Raw genomic sequence first — 25,531 nt, forward strand, 5'->3', positions numbered from 1 at the left:
TTTCCAGGTTCAAGGACAAATCAGAGCAGTTTCCCAACCCGTTGGCACATTTGTACTTTCTGTGCTATATACTGGCTGGACATCTTCTAAAAGTTTCTCGTAACTGGCAAACTATAATTATACTAAAACAACACATGCACTTTGAAGCCTACATCTATTAAATCTTGACTTAGCGCCTCTCCAGAGATCATTGGGGGAATTCTTTAGTCCTAAGACAGGACTGTTAACAGGACTGGGGTTTTGTTTGTACTCTGTCCTGCCGTTTAAATGCAAGGTGGACTCTGAGTCCACCTGGACACACACACACACACAAAAATAGCATAAAGTCTCATGAAATGACATCAAGAAACACACGGGGATAAGAGCGTGCCTCCTACAGCATCATTAATTGTGCACGGGTCTGGAACAAACCCGTACTGATGCTTCTTCATTGGTAGGGTGTGAGTCTTTTATGGGCATCAAACTTTACAACTTCAAAAGTCCCTGAGTTTCCAACTGTTTTTGGTTTGGGAAGTTTTATTTGTTTTGTGCTTATTTTCCACAACAGTCACACTGGTCTTTCTTTAAGGTTTTCGGGTTGTCTTTCCATCCTGCCTGTGTTCCAGGAAGTCTTATTTTAAGGGACTATAGTTTACTTGTATCCCAAGGTGTTCCTTTTGGGTGATTCTATGTTTTAGGCAATGCCCAGGAAGAGATTATGCAAATCCCTTCACTTAGTTTCTGTAGACCAGCTCTCCGGGAGCGGGTGGGGGGGGGATGGGAGGGTGGGAGGGGGGTTGGGAACAGGCAGGGGTGGGGGTGGGGAGGTGATGCCGTGAGGGCGGTGTTGGCAGAAGTGGAGGAGTTCTAGGAGATCAGAAAAATGTGAAAGAACGGGGCAAAGAGCACTGAGCTGTCATTAACGGTTAGGTCCTATGCTAACAGGAAGGCTAAGACTTTTGCTCAGAGCGAGAGGGGTGGGGTGTCTGTGTCGCTAGGTCCCAGGGTCTCCGAGGGAAATAGAGGGGCGTGGCTGGGAGCGGGATGGAGTGGAATAGATTTAGCTGAGAGTCCTGCAAGGATAGGATCCCCGAGCCTCAGCCCAAACCCTAATTTCCACAAAAAGTCTGCTCAAGTGCCAGCCATGCTCGCAACCGCGTGCTCCTTGGCAGCTGCCTTCTGGGCAGCACTCCATCTCCGGACTGTGCTGCTGGCTTCTGTCACCTTCCTGTTCCTGGCTGACTACCTCAAAAGCCTGCATTCCAAGAACTACCCGCCAGGGCCGCCGCGCTTGCCCTTCGTGGGCAACTTGTTCCAGATGGGCTTTACACAGCCGCACCTAGCGACTCAGCAGGTAGGAAGGGCAGAGGGTGCGGGATTTGCCCTGATTTAATCCAGAACCTCAGGGACTTGGGGGAGGCGGGGCAGAAGTGGGCAGGGCTTTGAGGCTCAGGTTTGCAATTGCTAACCCCAGGCAGAAGAGTTCGATTCCAAATAGTCTCTTTAAAAATAGACCGAGAGAATGACCAACCAATAACGAGCCTACCCCCAAGGGCAAGCACCAATCCCTCGCACTATAATACTCTGTTATGCTTGCACAACTTTCCTCTGAGAGGCCCGCCCAGCAGCTGACTGAAACAGATACAAAAGCTCACGCCAAGGAAGAGATTCAGTCAAGGAGCTTCCAGTCTCTTGGAAGAATTGAGGGAAGGATTGAGGGCCTCTTAGGGGATAGGAACGCCACAGGAAAACCAACAAATTCAACTAACGTGGACCCGTGGGAGTTCTCAGAGACTGAACTATCAACCAAACAGCATACATGAGATGGAGACACACACACACACACACACACACACACACACACCAAAGATCGAGAGAGAGAGAGAGAGAGAGAGAGAGAGAGAGAGAGAGAGAGAGAGAGAGAGAGAGAGAGAGAGCGCAGATGTTCACCTTGGTCTTCATGTGGGTTTCTCAACAACTGGAACAGGGCTGTCTCTAAAGCTGTTGCCTGTCTGTGGGTCCCATTCCCCTAACTGGGCTGCCTTTTGGCTACTTCAGCTGGAGAGAAGTCTAGCCCTCCAGAAACTTAACTTCTCCAGATCCAGATCCTGGGATTCTCAGTGGGGGCCTCCACCCTCTCAGAGGAAAAGTGTTGAGGAGCAAAGGGAAGAGACTGTGTAAGTGGGGCACTGGGGAGAGGGTAAGACAGTGATTAGGATGGAAAGTGATTGAAAAGAAATAAGCAGCTCAATGTCCAAATAGATGGAAGATTTCTTACTCGTCTACAATATGCTTCCATCATGGTCAGAAAAATTGTTGTATAATATGCCAAGCTCTGATTGATACATAATAATAAATCGTGATAAAGACAGATATGCCCTGCCACTTAAAGAAGTGTGGGTAAAGCTAAAGCCAATGACTGAGCTTAGTCAGAGTGGCTCTTCAGTTTAAGGGGGGGGGGTAGAATGTGAATGTGGTCTCCTCCTCTTGAATGGGATTTTCTATATATGTCAGCGCTCTTACTGAGATTCTCTTTTTCACATCCTTGCTTCCTTCAGAGGAGGCAGAGGCAGAAGGAAACTTCTTAGCTTTGCCCCCCTCAGAATGCCTTTTCCCTCTATCCCTACTCTGTCTTTTCCTGAATTGTGGTTGACAATCTGCTAAGTATCTCATTTCTTGCTGGGGGGAAAAAGGGGAGGGCCAGAATTTCTTTCTCAGGCTTCTTGAGAGATCCTCTTCATAACAAACATGTAAGCTGTGGAAGTCACAAATAAGCTCAGAGACTCAGCCGAGGAGAGGCACACAGTTATAGCAGTGACAAGTTGAAATTCATGAGCACCATCACTGCAGCTCTTCATAGGATTCAAATGGATCCCATCTCTAAGATGCTTGACTCCAGGATATAGAAGCAATATTGGATGGAAGTTTCAGCAAATGCTATCATAAATCGTAAGAAAGAAATGAAATGTTTTTATTCCATCTTTTCTGGGTTAAAAGGTTGGATCATTTATGTCTTACTAAAAAGTCAATGGACAGAGTACAATAGCATGGCCCTGCATTGTCCTGTGTGCCCCTGAGCAGCAACATGTTTCTTTGGTTTACAATGTGCATTTTGTTATGAAGCAAACAGAACATTTGGCTCACAAAAGTTATCTTTGCAATGAGTTCGAGAAGTTTTGTTCACAACGGCATTACTTTACTTGGGGATCAATGGATGTCATTAGTTTTTCATATTGGCTTAACATACAGTTCTCGGAAACAGAACCATTCATTGTAGCCAAATGAAACATACTTTATCTAAGTCACCACTGTACATACCTTATATAAGTGACCTTGGAGGTTGAGTGTCTGGTATCACGGGAATAGCTCAAAGTGAAACTGAGAAAATCCTCCCTGTCCGGTAATTTTTTTTTCATCCCTTTAGTTTGTGTTTTTCTATGGGTTTGTAAATTGATGTTTGAGTGTAAACAAATAAAAGTAAATGATATAGTGTAGGTATAATTTAATTTAATTCTGGCTAATAGAAAACAACCCCACAAGCTAATCCATGGCCTTCCCTTTGTGTCCTGCAATCTCATTCATTTAGACTCCAAGAAGGACACACATGGAGTCGTGTTGGCAATCATATGCCAGCTCTTCATTTTCCACTGTGTAAGCTGGCTGAGCAAAGAAGTGACCTGAGTTTTCTGGATTGTTCAGGGAAATAATGATAAAACAAGGGGTTGAACCCTACATGAACTTACTCAACCCTTATTGTCTACCTATATTCTACGTAAAAGAAAATTTCATTTAATAACATACCGGAAATATTTCTTCACAGATGCATCCACGCTGTAGACACTAAACAAATGCTTAGCATTCAGGCACAACATAGGACAGTCTAAGGCCAAATCAGTGCTATGGACTCTGATTATCAATCCTACTATCATATGAAATCTAGATGAATGGGCAGCTCTGGGCCTAGCCTTTGTTGGAATGATCAAAGCATCAGTTGTTCTGTACTTAAAAAGAACGTTTGACAGGTGTCTACTGGAGCAAAGGAATAAACCATTTTCAAACACTTAAAATGGCATAATTTAAAAGAAGACAGGGACAGTGAAGAATCTGGGTTCCCCGTTGTGCATGTGAAAACTGTACTTCCTCCAGCTCATAGTTTCTCATAATGCTCATAATGCAAAACATTATTTAAATAAGAGAAATTTTATCAGACTGAAGCAGGCATGTGATACACAAGTTAGATAGTGGCATGTACTTCTAGCTAGCTGTATCAATGGGAACCCAGTGTACAGTAGTTTTAAGCATACCTTACAGGGTCCTTGTACACATAAAATTACTTAATAAATTCCAAGTTTCCTCAGGATGTCTTACAGGAGTTGATGATCATTTCATTCTCTTTCTTTTTCCTTTTATCTGTCTTTCAAAGCTTATCAGAACAGAATCCAGACTCCCAAGAACACAGTAAGATGTTTGAACGTACATCATAATTTTTAGGCCTGAATATTGAGTGAGCCTGTCAACCCTGTCTCTGGGCTCTGCCCTTCCATCTTTCTGTTGCTTCCATTTCCAGAGCCCCTCCTCTAAGCCAGTCTAATGTTTAAATTGTCACAGTTATTTTGCCATTTGTCTGTTATTTGTTTATTTATGCAAACCATCAATAGATACTTATATTTACTATGAATTCCATACTTGTAGGTAAGAGAGATAGCTGAGTGCTTAAGAGCACCTGCTTGAAAAGTTGGTCATCTGAATTCACTTACCTGGACCCACATGGTGAGAGGAGAAAACACTCATGAACATTGTCCTCTTATGTTCACTCATGCAACACCCCCCAACACACACACACACACACACACACACACACACACACACACACACACAATAGGGTTCTGAGGTAGCCCCAGGACTCTCCTTGTAGCAGCAGCCCCAGGTTCAGAGGTCAGAGCTGCAGGGAGAACAAGTCATGGCTGGGCAAGTTTTTAGAAAGTTCCCTTTGCTCTTTATAGAGTATTGGTTGAAAGGAGTGCTGCCAAAACTGTAACCAAAGGTGACATTATGCATCCAAGAAAATCTCAAGGAAAAGTATTGCAAGCAATGGTCATGGCTGAGGTATCAGGCATGAAAGGAAAGGGTGGAGAGATTCAGCCTGTCAGTGTGAAAGCTGGAGACAAAGTCCCAGAGTGTGGAGGTACCAAAGTAGTTGTAGATGACAAGTATTATTTCTTACTTAGAGATGTTGACATTCTTGGAAAGTATGTGGACTGAAACGATTGTTAAAATGGCGTCATGTGAAACTGCCCATTTTGTTGTTGTTCTGAATTATTTCATCATGAAAATATTTTCCATCCCTCCATTTTATAGTAAATGAATGATGCCTAAAAAGATAGATGAATAGATAGATAGATAGATAGATAGATAGATAGATAGATAGATAGATAGATAAATTATAGATAGATGATGCTGCTGTAATTATTAAAAAGGAATGGCTTATTTCTTTATTGGCTCCCGAGGTCTCACCCCACAGGTGCTTTAATATGAAGCCAAACACATGGACTCTGTCACTCAGTCTACAAGCTGCACTCTCCACTCAGTGCCCTTCCCAGACAGTTCACTCCACCTGCCCTACTGCCTCTGTCTCAGGTGGAATTACCACTGGCATCTTCTCTTCGACCGCCAATCACAAACATCACTTCAAAGCTCGGTAACTTTTCAAACAGCTTTATATAATAGATTCTCAATTCCCAAATCCTCTACACAATAAGATTACATTCAACAGACAAAGACACAAACTGCCATTCCATATGAGATAAAGACCTATAGAATCCCTTTAAATATTTATATCTACCTATGTCAGATTACAGCCAGCAGGATCTAAGTCTGCTTTCCCCAGCTCCATCTTGACTTTTTTGCTCTTTATCCCTATTCTTCTCTTCTCTTATCTTTTCTCTGCCTAGGTCTTCACTATCCAATCACATATCAACACAGATAAATAAATAAATGTAAAAAGAGGGTATTTTTTTCTTGTTCTGTGCCTCCTACAGCAGACTTACACAGAAATACCTTGTTCTTTGGCAAGTGATATTTGCTCTGTTCTCTTTCTTCACTATACTGAAGAATGTTTCAGTTAGAGAATCTGCTTATTTATTGAAATGTATATCTTAAAGCCTTTTTTACACTGTAGATATATTTTTCGCTCCTATTTATTGATGCTAGTGAGTTTATATAGAATGAATTCCATTCCTGAAATGAATTTGAGTTCAGTACAGTATCAGAGAAAAGAATATCAAAAACATTTCTACTAATCAAGTTGTATTCATTTACAGGGAAATACAAACTTATCAATATGATTCCCATTGGCTACACACATGACTGACATCCCTGGACATAGGGATATGAGCCTGCTCACCTCTAACTATTGAAATGTTTTTTAGCTTGTGAAGAAGTATGGAAATGTTATCAGTCTTGATTTTCGAGTCATGTCTTCAGTGCTTATAAGCAGACTGCCTTTAATCAAAGAAGCCTTTTCTCACTTAGATGAAAAATTTATAAATTGCCCTATATTTCCTCTACAAAAACACATCTTTAATGAGAATGGTAAGTCTTGTGTGTGTTGTGAGATATTTATTGTAATTTTATGGCATGTAAAGTCACATATATGCCTTATTTATCCAACAGGCTCAAGAAACAATCCCTTCATGAAATGCTATTTTTAACGGGAGCTAGATGCCACCTTTCTTGAATGAAAGTGCCCATCAGATGGCTTATACTGGGTCCTAGTAGAGACTGGGCAAAACCATCTGTTTTGCAACTTTACCTCTGGATGCTTTGATAAGATGTAAGCATAGTACCCAGTCACCGCCAGGCACAGTATGCTCTCCCTTCCACTTCCCTATTCCAGTCTTCTACCCTAGGAAAATGAATATAAGTCACTGTGCCCCTTTTCTACTTCTTGCTTAGAGATGCTTATACTCTATTATTAATAAATCCCCCTTAACATATCTAGATTTGTTTTATCAGTTCTAGTCCCTTAGAACTGTGGGTTGCAACCACATTGGAAGTGAAATGAATCTTTCACAGGGGTCACCCAAGCCAATCAGAAGTCTCAAATGTTTACATTATGACTCATAATAGTCTTCAAATTATAGATATAATGTGGCAATGAAAATAATGTTATGGTTGTCAGTCACCACAGTATGTGGAACTGCATTAAAGAGTAACAGCATTAGGAAGGTTGCAGACCACTGCTTTAGCAAACCCCAACTAATACAGACTATGGTACCAGGAGTGGTTCCTGGCATTTAGCTTAACAAAGATAACAAGACTTATATTTTTGTCGAGTCCACTTAGATCTAACATAATTCATATGCTAGGTCTGTGCAGAGGACAAAATTTTATTGTAATTAAGCCACCACTTATCAGTTGGGACCACACAATAGACTCAGGAGCTGAACTGCATCTTTCACCTCCATCCCCACGTCAATGTTACTGAACTTTTAGGCTTAAAAACCACAAACATGCCACGTTCCAGTTAAATTGTACCACAAATAAGGATTAAGGGATGGTGGACTTCCTTAGAAACATGTCTTTCTGGCACACTTATTCTGATCCTATTGCTTGGATTACTCAACTGTGGCATGGGCTAGTCTGGCATTTATGTCTCTACTTGCCAACCAAAGAGAGCTTGGGAACGTAAACTTTATTTGACTCCTATTCAAAAGGCTTCAAAATGACTTCAGTTTTGTTTCTTCTCACAGCATATTAACCCCCCCCCCCCCAAAAAAAAAGAAGAACACATTTAACCCAAAGTGTAGGTTCTGGAGAGTCTTAAAATTGACTGCCTTGATAGCTATCTAGTAACCATGTTACCATGAAAATTTCACTTTATCATTGTATCTTGTTTTTACATTCACTGGAATGGGTGTAGCCTGTTTTGTAAATTTTCTAAGTGTGACAAATTAAACAATATATTAGAAGTATTTATTAACGTGTGTGATGTTGCAAGCTACCAGAAGATGCCAGCCATTATGTTCCTTGATTCATAATATTCTCTCTAGACAGCTGTCCCTTATTGGCCCTTCTCCTTTGCCTTGCAAATGTATCCATACAGTTTATAAGATCATTTTAGAACAGAATCACAGTGCCATAATGCTGAATCTTTCCTTTCTAGGATTGATCTTTTCCAATGGCCAGACATGGAAGGAGCAAAGGAGGTTTTCCCTGAAGACATTGAGGAACTTTGGATTGGGAAAGAAGAGCTTAGAGCAGCGAATACAGGAGGAGGCCTATCACCTTGTGGAGGCCATAGGAAAGGAAGAAGGTGGGAATTTCACGGGGCAGCTTCGGGGGCGGTGGCCCTTCCATTCACTGAACAGATTCCTACTAATTATCTAAGTGCTTCTCCTGGGCCCTGCACTGTTCTTGGCACTGAAAATTGAACAGTGAACATGTCCCTCCCCCAGGAATTCTGCATCTAAGCACATAAAAGGCTCATTAAACAGATTGCTGAACTTAAAGCCTGGTTATCAGTCTGACTTTCCAGGAATCAGCAGAGTCCTTGGTGCAGGTCCGACTCCATGTAGTGTGCTTTGGCCATACCTTCTTTCATGGTTCTCTATGGATATTTATTTTCTATCATACAGAATTAAGAAACCAATATCTCTGAAAGATGCATCTCTTCCTTATTGACATTCAGGATGGCCTTTTGACCCTCACTTCAAGATCAACAATGCAGTTTCCAATATTATTTGCTCTGTCACCTTTGGTGAGTGCTTTGCGTACCATGACAGCCAGTTTCAGGAGCTGCTGAAGCTACTGGATGAGGCCATGTACTTGGGGACCTCCATAATGATCCATGTAAACATTCTGGCTTCCTTTAAGAGAAAATTGAACCTGTGCTGATTCAAGTACAGATGGATTCTTCCTTTTTGTTTTCAGGACCTTTTAAAACTAAAATATGTCTTCAAGTTTAGCTTGATACAAATTTATCTGTTGATGTGGAAGCTTTAATAAGAAAGTCACTGTACAAAATGTTTCTAGTATATTAATGAAGCACTAACATTTACATATTATTCGTTTATGTCCAAATGCCACACTCTTTTATAGAATGAAAATACTATTGTTGATTTGCCTTTGTCTCTCGCAGGCCACCCCTTCATAACTGTCACTCATACTCCAAGTATTCTTCCCTTCTGCCCACTTGTTTACATGCTCCTCTCTTCGGCACTTTGTCATTGTTAATCTTCTCTCTGTGATTAAACATTTGATTCTCAGTTAAGGTTACTGTTAATAGCACTGCTATGAGTAATGTTCTTGCAGACAAATGCACTAATATTTCTTGTATTTTTATTTAGAGATAAAATATGTGTTATCAGTAAAAACTTGTTTCACTATTTACATGCCCATTCCTTAAACTGTCAATATTGTACTACCATAACATGTAGTCTTCTGGGGTTTGGTCTTTATTCCCATGTTGGTAGGCTCTATGTTCCCATGTTTATTCATACATAAATGTTTCTATTAGAATTGCCTTAGTTGTCTTGAAAATAGGCTGGTAGGCTGAGCTTTCATCATGTTTTATTATAGAAGCTTGGTGTCTCCCCCCCCCACAATGAGCATTGTCTATTCAAGAATCTATTTGTCAGTCTCTATGTTTTTGTTTAGCTTCTTTAGTATTTCTTATTGTAGTTTAGTTTTATTACGCTACAATCTATTTGGATATGATAGACTATTTTAATCTTTTGGGTTTGGTATGGCTTAGGTCTTTTTATTTTACAGAAAGTCCCATGTGCTGCTAAGAGCAAAGGATTTTCTGTTTCACTTGGAAGGGATACTGTCCAGATATCTATGAAGTTCATTTGATGTATGGTACATTTTTTGGCTCTGAGTTTCTTCTCAGTACAGTTTCTCTGCTGGTTTATTCAAGATGACCTATGCAGGCTTGGGAATGTAATGCTTACATCACCCATAATTATTATCCGAGAATCTCTCTGGACTTCACGTTCTTTCTTGATTCTTTAATGAAACCCAGAGCCCCAAATTTTGGTGCATATAAATTCATATTTTTTTCTAATTGAAAAGTTGTCTCTTTTATGAATATGTAATGGCCTTTATCACCTCTAGCTAGTTGTGATTTAACATCAGAATAGGTAATCCAGCTTGTTTTCAGTTTCTGTTTGCTTCATGAATGTTTTTCTACTTTGACATTCAGTCTGAGGGTATCTTTTCATAATGTGAGATTCCCTCTTAGCTCTTCTTTATTCAACTGGCTCATAAAACATATTCTTTTCTGGGCTCTCATGAGTGAGACTTCCTCTGTGTATTAGTATTTTTTCATGTATCTTCTTCAGTGCTGTCTTGGTGGTCATCACATGACTTAGTCTGTTTTCTTTTTTGTTTTTTTTTGTTTTTGTTTGTTTTTTTGACATGTCTATTAATCCTCTTCAATTTTAAAACAGACCTTTTGTAAACGTGTAACACGATTTCTAGCTCTTCACTTTCATAGTTTGAAATATATCATTCTAAGCATTTCCAGGCTTTGTGAGCTACTGATCTGGAATCTGAAGTTAGTCTCCTGTTTCGGTCTTTGTATGTCCATCAGAATATTTCTATTAGAACTTAATTTTTAAAATGTTGTTATGTGTCTGTGTGTGTGCATCCACGTACATGTTAGTAAGCATGATGTCAAAAGACACCTTTGAGAATCAGTGCTATTCTTTAGTTGTGGGATCCAGTGAGTGAGCTTGGGTTGTCAGGCTTGTGCAGCAAACAACTTTGCTACAGAGCCATCCCCTGGGATGTGTTTTTACACATTTTGACCGTAGTCATCATTGACATTTGTCATTACGCTGTTGGAATGTAGGCTTTCCACAGCAGTGTTTTCTTTTTCAGATCTTCTGTTGGGTGGAGACTATTGCTAGAGTTTTCTATTGTGGCTTTGAGGTTTTTGTTTGTGTTTGTTTCATATGATTTTATTTTTGATTCAAGTTTTAAATTCCTGAAATTCCTAGTTGTTTGTGTTTTTTCATAAACTCTCAATTTTCTTGCTGTATTTTCATCTATTCTCTCTATTTCCTATCTTGGTTGCTACCTTTCTCTTCCTTTTCCCTGTGGCTTTCATGCTGCTAACTTTCAGTTCTGGGGCCCACGGCAGACGCGCTGTCTGTCTCTGACCCCTTCCTGACACTCAGCATTTTAATCAGAAAATTCTTAGATACTTTCTCCAACAACTGATATGTCTCATGGTGTTTGAATTGAGTTATGATTTCAAAGGTGCCCTCTTGCCTTTTTTTTCCCTTTTCTTTTCTTTCTTTATTTTGCTTTCATTTGTATATATCGTGGTTGGGGGTATCTCTTCTGGATTTGTTGAAATGATCTTTTTATTGAGCAGCCTGTTCTTGAAGGCTATTCAGTTTGTGAGTGGAAACAAACTGTCCTAGCAGTGATATCAAATTCTACAGATATAAAAATGCACTTAAACATCAATGATATTTCATTAACATATCACCGTTGAAATCATAATTGAAGGCTGCTTTGCAATTCTATCTGAAAATAAATTTATTTAAGGTAAGTGCAATAAAGCAAAACAGTAAATAAAATAAAAGAAGACCAGGAAAGGAATAAAAGAAGAGAAAATTCACGAAGGAAGGGGTGACAGAAATGTGATGAGAGAGAAAAGTACAAGAAGTTTTTAAAAATGAGAAGGGAGGCATCAAAGATATTTCTCAATAGTGAAAAGTTCCCAAACTTAGATACATGTAGGGAAAAAACCCAGGAAAACTATTATTTTAACTATACTTAACATTTAATTATACTTAAATATAGACAATAAAATCAAAAATGCAAGGGGAAGGCACAGGATATAAAAAATAATTTATGAAAGACAAATGTTCTATAGCAACAAACAACATAAAGTTAGTTCCATAACTTGATGCAGCCCATGGTCTTAGACTCAAAGTGATCAAACTCCATGATAAATTTAAGTTGACAAGGTCAATTTATAGTCACTGCATGTAGAGATATCTCCCCTTAAGTGCTTCACAGACGAATTTCACTTCCTGACACCTTCGTCCTTTGGACCTTCAGTGTCTTTGATGGTATTATGTTCAAAACTGGGACAACTACTGAATGCTATACTGAACTGACACAGCTCTAGTGTCCCAGGTAGCAAGTAGCTGGGCCGGTGAGAAGTGGCTGCAGGCTGGTGCGTTTTTCATGGGAGGGTTGAAATGCCTGTCGGTGGGTGTGAGGGAAAACAGCAAGCTAGGTGTTCACACAGTTTCAGTGTAGAAGATGAAGAGGGAAAGCCAAGACTGTCTTGAAACACATAGTGTGACTTTATGATTGCCTTCTTCTCCCTAATTAGCTCTACAACATTTTCCCATGGGTCATAAAACATCTCCCAGGACGATACCAAACATTGTTGGTTACCTGGAGAAAACTGAAATCATATATTGCTGATAGAATTGACAGTCACCGCAGAGTCTGGAACCCTGATGAGCCGAGAGACTTCATTGATGCTTCCCTCAAAGAAATGGCGAAGGTGGGAAGATGTCGCCTGTGTCTTTTCACTGAGGAGTGGTGTAGAATAGCTTCCAACTGATCCAGCAGCAGGCAAACACAAAGGTTGTATTTTTCCATACCACACATATGTTCATTCCCCAATATCCTGTCTACCAGGCAAGCAACTTTGGGAGACAATGGAAAATTCACTGTCTTGTGTCTCCCATCTCCTAAGGGACACTGATGTTTGTTCCTGAGGCTCATCATTCTAAAGTCAATGTCAAGGTTGCAACATCTCTTTCTTTTTAGATCACTGAACATCTCATTTCTGTGTTTCTAACCCTGGAGGCCTCTCTTATGAGGATAACCTTTCCCCCTGAAATTAATCACATCTACAGCTAACAGGCAACCGCCAACTCCCTCCTTTGTCGTTTTCCCTTATCTAAGGAGATGTACACAAAAGAGAAGTGACAGTTAAGTTTCAGAACCTTATTTTGTTATGAGTTGATCCAAGGCTGACTAACCTCCCCATTCTGAACCCCCAGGATAACAGACAAGCTTCAGCTCAGTAAGGGGTAGAGTTTACCGTTTACACCAAGGTGAGGAATGTGTCACTCATGGTCTCCATAGTACCACTAGTCAATAATAGACAAAGGAAGGAGGACACTGAGAAAACATATTAGTTAATTTTGCATCATTGTGCCAGCAGTGTTTGGCAGCAAAATAAAGAAATAAAAACTGTTCTCTGGTTTCAGAAGATTTCACCCAACATGGCAAATGGCAAAGAAACTAAGTTCATGGGCAGAGGGGTAGGGGGTAGGCTCTCCCAGCACGGTGGGTAAGGAAGCAGAAACAACGAAGGGACCGTGGCTTTGTTGCAGCTTTCAAAGTGACCCTTCTTCCTCATGGGCAGATAGTTCCTTCAGCAAGACATTATATTCCTGTTTCTAAGAACATTCCAAATTCTGTCAGTGCAAGGAACCAAGTGTTTAAGATGTGAACCTGGGAAGGAACATCTTGAATTTAAGGCACACTGTAAACTGATATCACTGAGTTTGCCATAGAAGTTCCCACTTACTGGGTAATGGGCTCCTCCTCTGCTTGGGGCACAGTGGTAAATATTTTATTTGTTTGTTTTTATTTATTTTTATATCGTCTCTGTTATTTTACCTTCCTGTCATAATGTTGGTGGAAGCCATATTTTATGCCCCGGGGAGGAGGCAAATTATTTTCTCTGTGAATTACATGTGTGAGACCATCAACATTGTGAGCACACTAACAATTCGATGGTTCCAGAGGAAGTGAGTAAAAACAGTGTTGTTTCCATAAAGAACAGTTGACAGAATCACTGATGTTTTAACTTTGCACGTTCATGCAGATGGAAGAATAAATGGACACCGAGATTTTATTTTAATCTTTCTGTATAAAGTCACCTGTTAAATATTAGCTTTGAGCCTGTTGTATTCCCCACAAATGATAATGGTGTGTTAAGATGTGTGTGTGTTATTATTATCATATAGGCTGACATATAGATCTAGACAGGGATACAAAGTGCCATAAGCTACACAGATATTTGGTGATATGGCAGACACCGGAAGTAGTAAGAATGGTTGCTTTAATTTTCATCTAGCCAAGTGCTTCCAGGACTTCAGGATCAAAGGAATCATCATTCTGAATGACTTAATCTAGTTTAGTCCTTAGGATAAGGTCCAGTGTTCTGAGTTATCCTCTAAATAAGCACACACACACTGCCTTTTCCAGTACCCAGACAAGTCTACTACAAGTTTCAATGAGGAAAACCTCATCTGCAGCACTCTGGACCTCTTTTTCACTGGAACAGAGACAACATCCACTACACTGCGCTGGGCTCTGCTCTGCATGGCCCTCAACCCGGAAGTGCAAGGTGAGCACGTGTCTGACCAAAGCAGAATGGAGCCAGAAGAAATGGGGCATGTTGGAGTGAGTGGGGAGCAGTGAAACATTTGGGAAAGAGCACATCTTGCACATGTTTTGGTAGAACTATGATTGCTCCAGGAGTGCAGATGTTACAGTATGTACCTGCAAAAATATTGGAGTTTAGAAGAAAAGACAGAAGTCAATTTACATTATAATAGGTTACAGCAAGAATGGCATCACCACACAACATTCATACACACCCTCCTCCCTTTTTGGCAGTCCTTCCCATTTTGGATACTAGTCCTAATTCTTTATTCTGGTATCTGATGTCTTCTGATATGCACATTTCTACCAGTCTAGGGATCTGCCCATCTCTGCCTCACAAATAGTAGGATAACAAGCAGGTGTAGATTACCATATCTTACATTTGTTCTGTGATTCTGATTCATGTTTGAATTGTAACCAATTTACAAAGTTTTACACACACTGTTAATGCATACATATATACATACACATACACACATGTACATATATATATATCTATATATATGCTGTGTCTATATTATTCATATGCATGTGGCTACTACTTAAAATGCCTTCCTTGCTTGCTTAAGGTACATTTTGAGAAAGCTTGAAGCCTATTCAGTTACGATTCTGACTTGCTTTCTAAAACAAAGATTCCAGGATATTTAGCAATAGTTGATTTCAGATATTTTAGCAATAGTTTATTGCTAAAAGCTTTTTTAAAATTTATGTATTTGTGTGTGTATGTGTGCGTGTGTGTGCAAATTTGCCTGCTTTCTTTTCACATGTACATATGTAGATCCCAAAACAAAGTTCTAGAAGTTGGTCTTTCCTATCATGTAGGTTCCTGAGATCAATCACTTGTCATTAGGTTTAACCACATGTGCTAAGCAGCCATTGTTATAAATTTAACTCATGTTCATTGTATAGTATGAACAGTCGTCAACAGATGGAAACATTCAGGATACTATAGACTAAGAGTAAAGTTCAGTACAGAAATTCAGCCCTAAAGAAAAACATCATAATGAATGCATAAATATGGGGAACAAATTTCCTGTATATCCAAATACACAAATTCTCTGGAATGCTGCAATCTGTGGACACAGAGGATAGAATTTATGAGAGATAAGCCAATAAATGTGAAAACATGGAATTTATTTTGTCAGGTGAAATGTTCCTACCATTACCTTTATAGCAATATAGATTATTTTACTCTATACTTAAAAATGATATGCGTTATTATTAGTGGCTCTCATCATTGATAAAAATGAGACTAAGGCAGCATGTTAAAAACTCAAAATAATTAAGGATATAGAAATTTCCTTACCTCGAAAATCACCACAGTTCTTCTAATCTAGTTTATGTTATATGAACTTTTTAACCAATTAATTTTTATATGTATATTAATTTTATATAGTCATGCCAATGTTAGATCTCTCTCTCTCTCTCTCTCTCTCTCTCTCTCTCTCTCTCTCTCTCTCTCTCTCTCTCTCTCAGGAGGAAGAGTCAGGTTCCTAGAGTTCCAAGTCTTTTTCACCTTAAGGCTATGTTGAGCTCAGGTGAGGACCAACAGACTCTACTGTGGTTCTCATGTCTTGGCCCCTGCAGGAAGATAACTGGGGAAGGAGCCAAACGTTGTCTCTATAAACCTTATCCCAAGAGTGAAACATCACATCTATTTTGTTCTGCTTACAAAACTCTGCCACATTTCCTTATTCCACATTCCTTCTTATCGAATCTGGAAAATAACATTTTTAACTAGAAGACTGGGTACTGTTCTGTGATCAGCCATGAAGATCCTAATTATTCAGTTCAGGATATATGAAAATTCACCATTAGGCTGTGGGCTTGAAGAAAGTTATAGAATTTGCAGTTTTCTAGACTAGTTTTTTTTAAAGAGGTAGAGCACTTTTATTTCCTCACAATCAGAATGTTGGGTGAAATAAAAGCAAGGAGATTATGGAAGACAATTTTTTTGTAATTTTTTATTGGTTATTTTGTTTATTTACATTTCAAATGTTATCCCCTTTCTTGGTTTTTCCCTCCATAACCCCCCATTCTACCCCCTTCTCCGTGCCTCCACAAAGGTGCTACTCCACTTTGATGGGGCATCAAGCCTTCGCAGAACCAAGAGGTTCCCCTCCAATTGATGCCAGACAAAGTCATCCTCTGCTACATAGGCAGCTGGATCCATGGTCCCTCTATGTGTATTCTTTGGCTGGTGGTTCAGTCCCTGGAAACTCTGGGATATCTGGTTGGTTGATATTGCTTCCTATGGGGTTGCAAACCTCTCAGATTTTTCAGTCCTTCTCCTAACTCATTTCTAAATCTTTAGAAGAAATCATTAAAATCTAAAACTTAATAGAGCCTCCCATTTCCTTGAAGAAAAGGTACAGGCTGAGATTGACAGAATAATTGGCCAGAAGCACCCTAGCCTGACTGACTGAGAGACTCCATGCCCTACACCAATGCTGCTGTCCATGAAATTCAGAGAATGGGCAATATTGTCCCTCTGAATGTTCCCAGGGAAGTGGCAGTTGACACCACACTGGCTGGATTCCACCTGCCAAAGGTAAGTAGGCTCAGGCATGGGGGTTTGATATCCGACAGAGCTTCGTCTGTATGTCTATTACATACATTGTTTTTAGTCTTTGTAACTTTCCCTAGGGGTCCATGATTCTAACCAACCTAACTGCACTGCACAGGGACCGAGTGGGCCACCCCAGACACATTCAGTCCAGAGCACTTTTTGGAGAATGGACAGTTTAAGAAGAGAGACTCCTTTCTGCCTTTCTCAGTAGGTGAGTTGTGATGCACTGAAAAGAGTGCAGAGGTCCAGCTCTTCCCTTCCCTCTCTCCTGGCATCTCTTCAGATAAGCCTCCCGGAATGACTCCATGTTTCAGTTGGTTTCAGCCCAGCGTGCCCATCCATACACTGTCAGTCCTCTCTTGTTTCTGAGGAAGAGTCCAGCTTCCCTGGTTCTGTTTTATACAACACTGACAGCAGTGTCCCAATCCCTGCATCTTGGCGGCCAAGAAAGCTGGATACCTGCCATCATTTTGAGTGCCACATGTTCTTTTTAACTGATGCCTCTTTACAGGGAAGAGAGATGAGTATTAGTAGGTTTTGATTTATTAGTTTTAACTGGCATTTGCTTAAGTGAATTTGTTTTTGTCCTATGAAAACTCCCCAAATATGTCTGATTTTTTAAAAACTAAAATCCCCTTTGTTAAATATAGTTAGTTCATTACCCTGCTGTACACCTCACAAGCACGAAAGGAAATGCAGTGATGACTCTTGCTCCCTTGTGTTTTTCCACCAGAAAAATTATTGTTGCAGCAGCAGCAGCAGCAGCAGCAGCAGCAGCAGCAGGAAAAGCAATAACCATATATTCTAGTATATTATAAATATTAGTTTTTAAGTGCTACATATATATCTTTAAGATAATTTAGCAATTTCTTAATTCCATAAATATATTCTAAGCATGTATTATCTGCCAAACATCCAACCTGAGAACATGGAAGTAACAGGTTCGAAGATGAGGCAGAGATGCTCCTTGGACCATGTGTCCCACTATAGTCTTTCCTGTTGGAATTAGCAGACACAGATCTAGCCAGATGTGCTGCAGCTGGAGCTCAATGTCCGCCATATGTTCTCACACTGAAGCTTGTCTTTCCTGATATTGCCTCCAGAAGGTGACTGAATGCTGCACAGAAGCCACACTGCAATGCTTCACAAGGTCAACCAGTTTGCTTAATGATCCAGGGCAGTGGCATTCCTCATGACCCCTGGCTCTGCACAGGAGAAGCCTGGATTTGCCCTCTTGCTAGTCTGGATCCAGAGCCAGTTTTTCTCAGTGCTGGGCTGCATTGGGTGTGTCTGGCTGGACTTGTTCTGATCTCTTTGTCATTTCACCTAAACGCGTCTGTTCCTTGGTTCACTGTCCACAACTCCCTTCAATAGGAAACCTGATAGGACATGGGGACTCTGTTCAGTCTTCCTGATTATAAAAAATGATAATTTTGAATTATAGCATAAAAATCTCAGCTACATAGTTCACTTAGTCTAACTATTCTAAGTTAGTGAATCAGATCCTTGAAATGTGGAAAGTCTAGGAATACTAGCCTTCTTACATTCCAGATACATGCTTTGTGTGATAATTCCTGGGACTATGGTGAGAAAAATGTGAGTGGATCCCTATAGGGAAATGTTCTTCCTAGTCCATTGCTGCCCATGCACATGCATGCTATAGCTACATAGTGCAAAGTCCTCTTCCCAGTTCAAACCGCCCTCCTATCTATCTGCACAGTGGCAAACCAAAGTGATACTACATTGCTAAGAGTGTTGTTACTTAGCAGGCCACTTGTATCAGATAATTACCACAAGAATGTTGTTATTGATAATCAGGTAGGAAAGAAATATATGTTTACTCTTATCCTCTAAGCAAACTCAAAACAGGGAGAGCTGAAAAGAGAATTCTTATTCAAGACCACATGCCCAAAGAATTGACAGAATTGTGGCCAAAGCTTATATTTTTACTTAGAGTTCTCTTTGTATTCCATCCAAATGGTAGCTTAATATGACACTTATGCTCATATTCATGTTAATAGTCACCAAGGTCATGTTCTGTGTCAGTTAGCACCTTATTGTAGAGTAAGTGGTGACAAACTGCTAACAGGTTTCCATGGGGATCAGTGGCTTGACAAGCTAATCTTGCCTGTCCTGCTCTATCTGTCACCCTGGATGCTCTATAGTCATGAGAAAGATCTCTAGAGACATCATGAATGAGTTCGAGCTGGGAAATGTAACTCCATGACCGCACCATCTGCTTATTTGACTAACCTCATGACCAGGTCTTTCATATTACATTCTACATGTTAGTATTTTATAGGAAGAACCTCTGAAAATGACAAAATTCAGTCCCGGAGAACAGAAACCTAACTTTAAGTCTAGAACACACTGTTATCCAAAATTCAGGGAATGCCAGTGTGAATGGCCAATTTGGGCATGTTTCAGGCAACAAAAGTTGTGCTGGTTAGCAATGGGTTGTAGTACTTACTGATCAAATATAGCGGGGTGAGAAGCATTAGAATGTAAACATGGGCCCGAAGAGATGTCTCGTGGCTAAGAGCATTAGCTGCTGTTCCAGAGGACCCAGGTCCAACTCCTAGTATCCATACGATGGCAGCTCAACACCAGCTATAATCTCAGTCTCAGGAGATCCGACACCTTATTCTGGCTTCAGTGAACAATATGTACACGTGGTGCAAAGACTTGCATGAAAATAAAACACCCACATACACAAAATAAAAACAAAAATGGACTTTAATAAAAAGAATGGCAATGTATATGAAAAATATGATAGGATTTTTAATGTCACAATTTGGCAGCCAGACACAAATTTTGGGAAAGTAATACCAATGGAAACATGCAGATTAAACAGTCTGAAAATATTTTTACTTATAAAAATTAAAAAGCCGTTAACAGAAAAACATGGAGTACATTATCACCATCAATCAGTATTTCCAAACAATAAAATCTCAAAACCAGTTGCCAGCAGAGAGGTCAGATGAGAACACAGTGTAACCTGAGTGGCATCCTCCCAACAGGGCAGATCCCCATGGCCCCAATGTGCCCATTAAAAAGATACAGAGATATGTAGAAAAACACCTGTTATAATCCTTAAAGAACAACTTGAATGTTATGCAAAGGTTGAGGAATCATGACTGTGTCTGAAGGAGCAACGAGACAGCACAGAGAAGCCTAGCATGTGACATCAAGGCCATTATGCCACTGCTGCAAGCCAGGCGGGATCTTTTAACTATCCCATCTTAAAAGGCATCATGTCTAAGGACAATGTGGAACCAGAATCTTAAGCTAGAAAGTTATCTGGAGCATGAGGTAGTCCCACTAAAGTTTTCTCTAAAAATTAAACAAAATAAAGGCAGACAGTTAATTTTATATGTCCTCTGATAATTCAGGGAAGAAAAGCTATGTGACATGTCTTCAGGCTTGGGGACATGAGTGCTGACATGATATAAGAAAGTGAAGGAGCACAAGTCCTCAGCCAACCTTGGTCTTTGTCACACTAAGTCTAGTTTGTCATGATCTCAGTTCTGGTCACACAGAACTGAGTTCTTAGTGTTCAGAAAACAGCCTCTTCTAGGGCTGGAAGCAATCTACATTTGGTACTGGGCAAATATTGCCCATGGAGGTAGTGAGTGGCAATCTCCACTTCCTTTGCAGGAATGGAGACCTGTCAGAGAAGAAATGCTAGAAGGGAATCTAAGACATAAGTAAAAATCTAGACATACAGCCCATGGTCCATTTGTGATTTGCAGGAGAAAACCCAAAACACCAGTTCCTGCAGGTACCAAGACTAGTTGAGAAAGTAGCTCATCTTCTGTTTTATTTCCTGCAGGCAAATGAGCTTGCCCTGGAGAACAATTGGCCAGGTCTGAGCTCTTTATTTTCTTCACTGCTCTTGTGCAAAAATTTACCTTCAAGCCACCAACCAATGAAAAGCTGAGTCTGAAGTTCAGACTAGGCCTCACCATTTCCCCAGTCAGCCACCGCATCTGCGCTATCCCTAGACTGTGATGTTGGAAGAAAAGGAGAACAGGAAGAACTGAAGAGTGCACTGAGTCCCTGAGCCTCTGCCCATATATGAAGGGTGAGAAGGGATGTGACTGGGAAAGTTGGATGGGATTAGGCTAAGGTCAGGGGATCTATATTCTGGATTGCTGAGACCTCCAAATAGGTTGTGGATGCATCCCATGCTCAGTGATGAACTTTTTCATCTACAAGATGCAAACAGAATGGTGGCCCCTCCTGTGAAAAGTGCTTGTAAAATGAAGTGGTGCTATACCAACAGCACAGAAATCATTGTCAAATCATAAAATTATACCTTCGGTTTGCTTCCTGCCTACTCCATAAATGTGCACTTGCTTTTAGATGTTAAATCAGTTCCTTTGGGAGTGGTCCAGAGATCGTTCCTCCATCTCACAGATCCTGGAAGATTGCCGAGCACAGAACTCTCTCTGGAAGGTTGTGGTATGTGGCCATGTTCCTGGTTATAAACAGAGTCTCTAAAACTAAAGGGGTTCATCATGCCCAAGATGAGAGCCAAGTTTATGTGTGCAAAAGGCATGTTTCTGTACATGAAGTGACAAGATGTTTCTTGGTGTGATTCTAATACACTCATGTTCCCCCAAAAGTCCCAGTTCACTCCAATACATTCATAGGATGAATTTCTTTCTACAGTACAAAATAAGTCATTTATCAGTAATTTATTCAGGAGTGGTGACAGAAAGTTCACTGTTCCATTTGATGGAACAAATATTCAGAACTGAGAAATCTTCCTATCTTAGGACTCCATAAGAAAACAAGGCAAGGTTGTTCTAGCTGCAATTTGTCTGCCACATGGCATTATTTGAAACATCTATGTCTATTCATCCCAGTTAGACAGGACACAGCAGACCATAGCAAGTTCAGCTTGGTGAGCCAGGAATTTTACTGGGGTTATGAAAAGAACATAGACAATTCAAACTCACTGGAACCAAAAAGTTCTCTGCTTAATTTACAGAAAGCTGTTCAACCAAAGATTTCTTCTCTATCCCCAGTCCCAGCCACTGTGCACTGTGTGTGGAACATGATGAGTGAAGCTGCTAGGCCTTCTCACTTCCCCGAGGCAACAGCAGTAGGTCTCCCAAGGGTCACCATTGCTGTGATGAAACAGCATGACCCTTTGGGATAAGAACTGCTTTGTCACAGGAAGTGAAACCATTCTGAGAAGGACTAGGAAGTGTGACTTTTTTGAAGGAACTAGGTCCTTATTAGAGGAAATATGTCACTGGGGGTGGGTTTTAGAAACCCCAAAGCCAGGCTTCATGTTTGTATCTCTCTCTGACTGTGGATCAGGAGGCTAAACTCTCAGACGCTGCTCTAGCACCCCATGTTTGGCCTGCCATCACACTTCCCACCATGATGACAATAGACTAACTCTCCAAAACTGTGAGAACAGACCTAATTAAATGCTTTCCTTTGTAAGAGTTATCTTAGTTATGGTTTCTCTTCATAGCAAGAAAATTCTGAGACAAGGAAGAGAAACACTAAGACGGTGTTCCAAGTCATAGTCTATTTAAGGAAGCCAAGGCAGGAACTGCAACTGGGCAAAATGTAGAGTCAAGAGCTGATGCAAAGACTGTGGAGGATTGTGCTTTACTAGGTCGTTCCTCATGATTTGCTCAGCCAGATTCTTTGTGAACCCAGGACCACCAGCATAGGGGTAACACTATCCACAATGAGATAAACTCTCCCCCATCAATTACTAATTAAGAAAAGCCTTACCTTGTCTACAACATAATCTTATGAAGGCATTTCTCAGTTGTGACTCCCTCCTCTAGATACTCACTTGTGTTATTGAGACAAAAGTCAACAGACACAATAAACATCAATTACAATTTACAAGGTTGGTGTGTGTGTGTGTGTGTGTGTGTGTGTGTGTGTGTGTGCGCGCACGCAAAAGTTCCAGTGTAACACTTCATATGTGAGGAAATGAGAGGAAAACTTGTCACAGTTATCCTCTGCATCCACAATTTGGGTTCTTGAGATTAAAATCAAGTTGTCAGGTTTAGCAGCAGGTGTCTTTACCACTGAGCTAACTCACATACCCAGGGAGTTTAGAGAACTAAAATTACAGTCATTTCCATTTCACTATATTCACAGTAGTCAATAAATGGAAGCCACCAGAGTATTCATAGGCCACAACTAGATAAAGAATCTGTGGACCCGAGGACAGAAGGGAAGTCCTGAGGTAGGACCATTTTATATTCAAGGTGATCTTGGCAAAGCTTGGATTTATGCTCAAGGACATCTCAATATGTTCCTGTGATAATGTGCACGGGCACATAGCAGTTCTGTCTTTGCATGGTAGAACAGCAACATGGACCAGGGACATGCCACACTTAGCTAGAAAATTCTAACTCACAACCCCCCAAATATGGGATTTTAACTGTGACAGACATTTGATGCACCTGAACTAACATCACGGTGAGGATCATCTCTAACACACTAACTCCCAAAGGAATGTTTTCAGCTTGCATGACAGAGAACTTTCTATCTTATGGAGAGAGAAAGTCCAAAGTTCAATATTAATAGTTAGACAGGGCAGCATTAAAAAAATGTAGCATGGTGTTACCTTGTTGTCCTAATGTCATGTGATTAGGTGTGATGGTAACAAAAAGCAATCATGCGATGTAGACTTTTACTTCTTTCAAAATATCTTATTTTTTCAGAATAACTTATCAATACCCATTTTATAGATCAGAAAGTCGAGTATCAGCAAAATTAAATTTGAAAAAAAAAATGTTTCTAGTATAATCTAATAAGAGCTGGGATCTAGAACCAAATGTTCTGCTAATTGGTGCTGCCTTGTGATTCTTTCTCAGGATGGATGGTTTTGATATTAAAGGTTCTTCATTGTATTTTTATCTATGGATCCATATTAAATTCTCAATCCTCATCGGCTGAATTCTGGTAACATTCCTTACCACTCTTAAGATATCCGCAAAGATTTCTTTCCTCTGGCCTTCTCCCCACTAGGCTCAATGTACAATTGCAATTCCTTCCATTTTTTCTGCTCACCATGACATCATCAGAAGTTGGACTCTCTAAGAGTTGTTAACAAAATACCTGTGGATTCAGCTCACCATATTACTGAGAGGGTTGAGGAGGAGATCTTTTTGATCATGGTAGCCAGAAGATTTTTTCCTTTTCCCCTTTTATGAGTCTTGGCCTCCAGATGTTGGTGCCATCCACAATCAAGAGGTTTCCGTGTAGTTAATTCCTTCTGAAGATGCTCTCAGATACTTCAAAGGTGCATTTTGCTAATCTCCTAGATACTTGTCAACTTTTCATGCTACCAAGGTCACCCTCAGGCAGCATCTGTGGGTCTATATACTTGGATATCTCCAGAATATGTTTCTCTCTGACTTTTCATAGCTATAATCTAGACCACATCCATGGGGTTACAAATAGAGCTTCAGAAATATAGGCTAGTGTAATGTACCTCTTCTAACAGTTCATTGTTAAATGTCAATGATTCTGAATGTTGAGAGGCTGCCTAATATGTAAGAGCAGATATAAGCTTTGGCTATATTGTCAGATGGACCTTGTCTTAGTTAGGGTCTTATAAAGTAAAGCATTTAATTGGAACTGGCTTAAAGCTCAGGTTGAGTTCATTATCAATAAGAGAGGAAATTTGTCAGCAGGCAGGCACAATACCAGGCATACTCCAACAAGACCACATCTCCTAATAGTGCCAACCCCTGTGGACTTATAGGAACCATTTATATTTAAACCACCACAGACTTGGGACCAAATGTGCCAGAGGTACAGATGCACCTCTTTCCACTGTGTTATGATGCATTAGCCTCCCACAGTTTTAATTTCTTCACCTACAGAACGCATTTAAATCTCCCATAGTATCCACGTGAAAGGGAAGAGACTCATACCATAATACAAGATTGATCCAAACAATATCGCTTAAATCCTTAAAATGGATTTTGAATCTGAACACTACTGCAAGAAAAAAGTAACTAGTTGTAAGTCGACTGGATATGCTATGGGAAATACTGGTTATGTCTAGAAGCAGATGGACTGGAGCAAGAAACAGTATCTGGAGGAACAGATTGTGGTTCCATGGAAAGAGAATTGCAGTTGAGAATAAAAGCATGGTTGAAGGTTAGTTAGACAACATGGGGAAGAAGAAAGTTTCTGATAAGATAAACAGCATTTAAACGGGCATTGGAATGAATAGAAAGTGGTCTGTTCAAGAAAGTGAAGGCCACCTCTGCTAGTTTGAATACGCTTGGCCCAGGAAGTGGCACTATTAGATGGTCTGGCCTTGTTAGAGGAAGTGTGTCACTGTGAGGGCAGGCTTTAAGACCCTCCTCATAGCTGTCTGGATCATCCAGACTGCTTTTGGATCAAGATGTAGAACTCCCAGCATGTTCTTCAACACCATCTCTGCCTGGATGCTGTTATACTTCTCTCCTTGATATTCATGGACTACATCTCTGATCCCATAAGTCAGCCCCAACTAAATGTTGTCCTTTATAAGAATTGCCTTGGTCA

The 25,531-nt window shown here is 40.3% G+C and overlaps 2 pseudogenes across 2 annotated transcripts; both read left to right on the forward strand.

Annotated features, from left to right (window-relative positions):
- Positions 1-1,123: 1,123 nt before the first annotated feature.
- LOC308424202 (cytochrome P450 2J3-like) lies at positions 1,124-20,995 on the forward strand (annotated as a pseudogene). Its single transcript has 9 exons — positions 1,124-1,333; positions 6,408-6,570; positions 8,144-8,293; positions 8,669-8,829; positions 12,338-12,514; positions 14,236-14,377; positions 16,780-16,966; positions 17,062-17,195; positions 20,817-20,995. The product of its transcript is annotated as a cytochrome P450 2J3-like (transcript).
- Positions 4,940-5,241, forward strand: LOC308424203 (10 kDa heat shock protein, mitochondrial-like; annotated as a pseudogene). Its single transcript has one exon. The product of its transcript is annotated as a 10 kDa heat shock protein, mitochondrial-like (transcript).
- Positions 20,996-25,531: the final 4,536 nt, after the last annotated feature.

This window comes from Micromys minutus (genome assembly GCF_963924665.1).
Source record: "Micromys minutus genome assembly, chromosome: 9".
In the NCBI taxonomy this organism is placed as follows: Eukaryota; Metazoa; Chordata; class Mammalia; order Rodentia; family Muridae; genus Micromys; species Micromys minutus.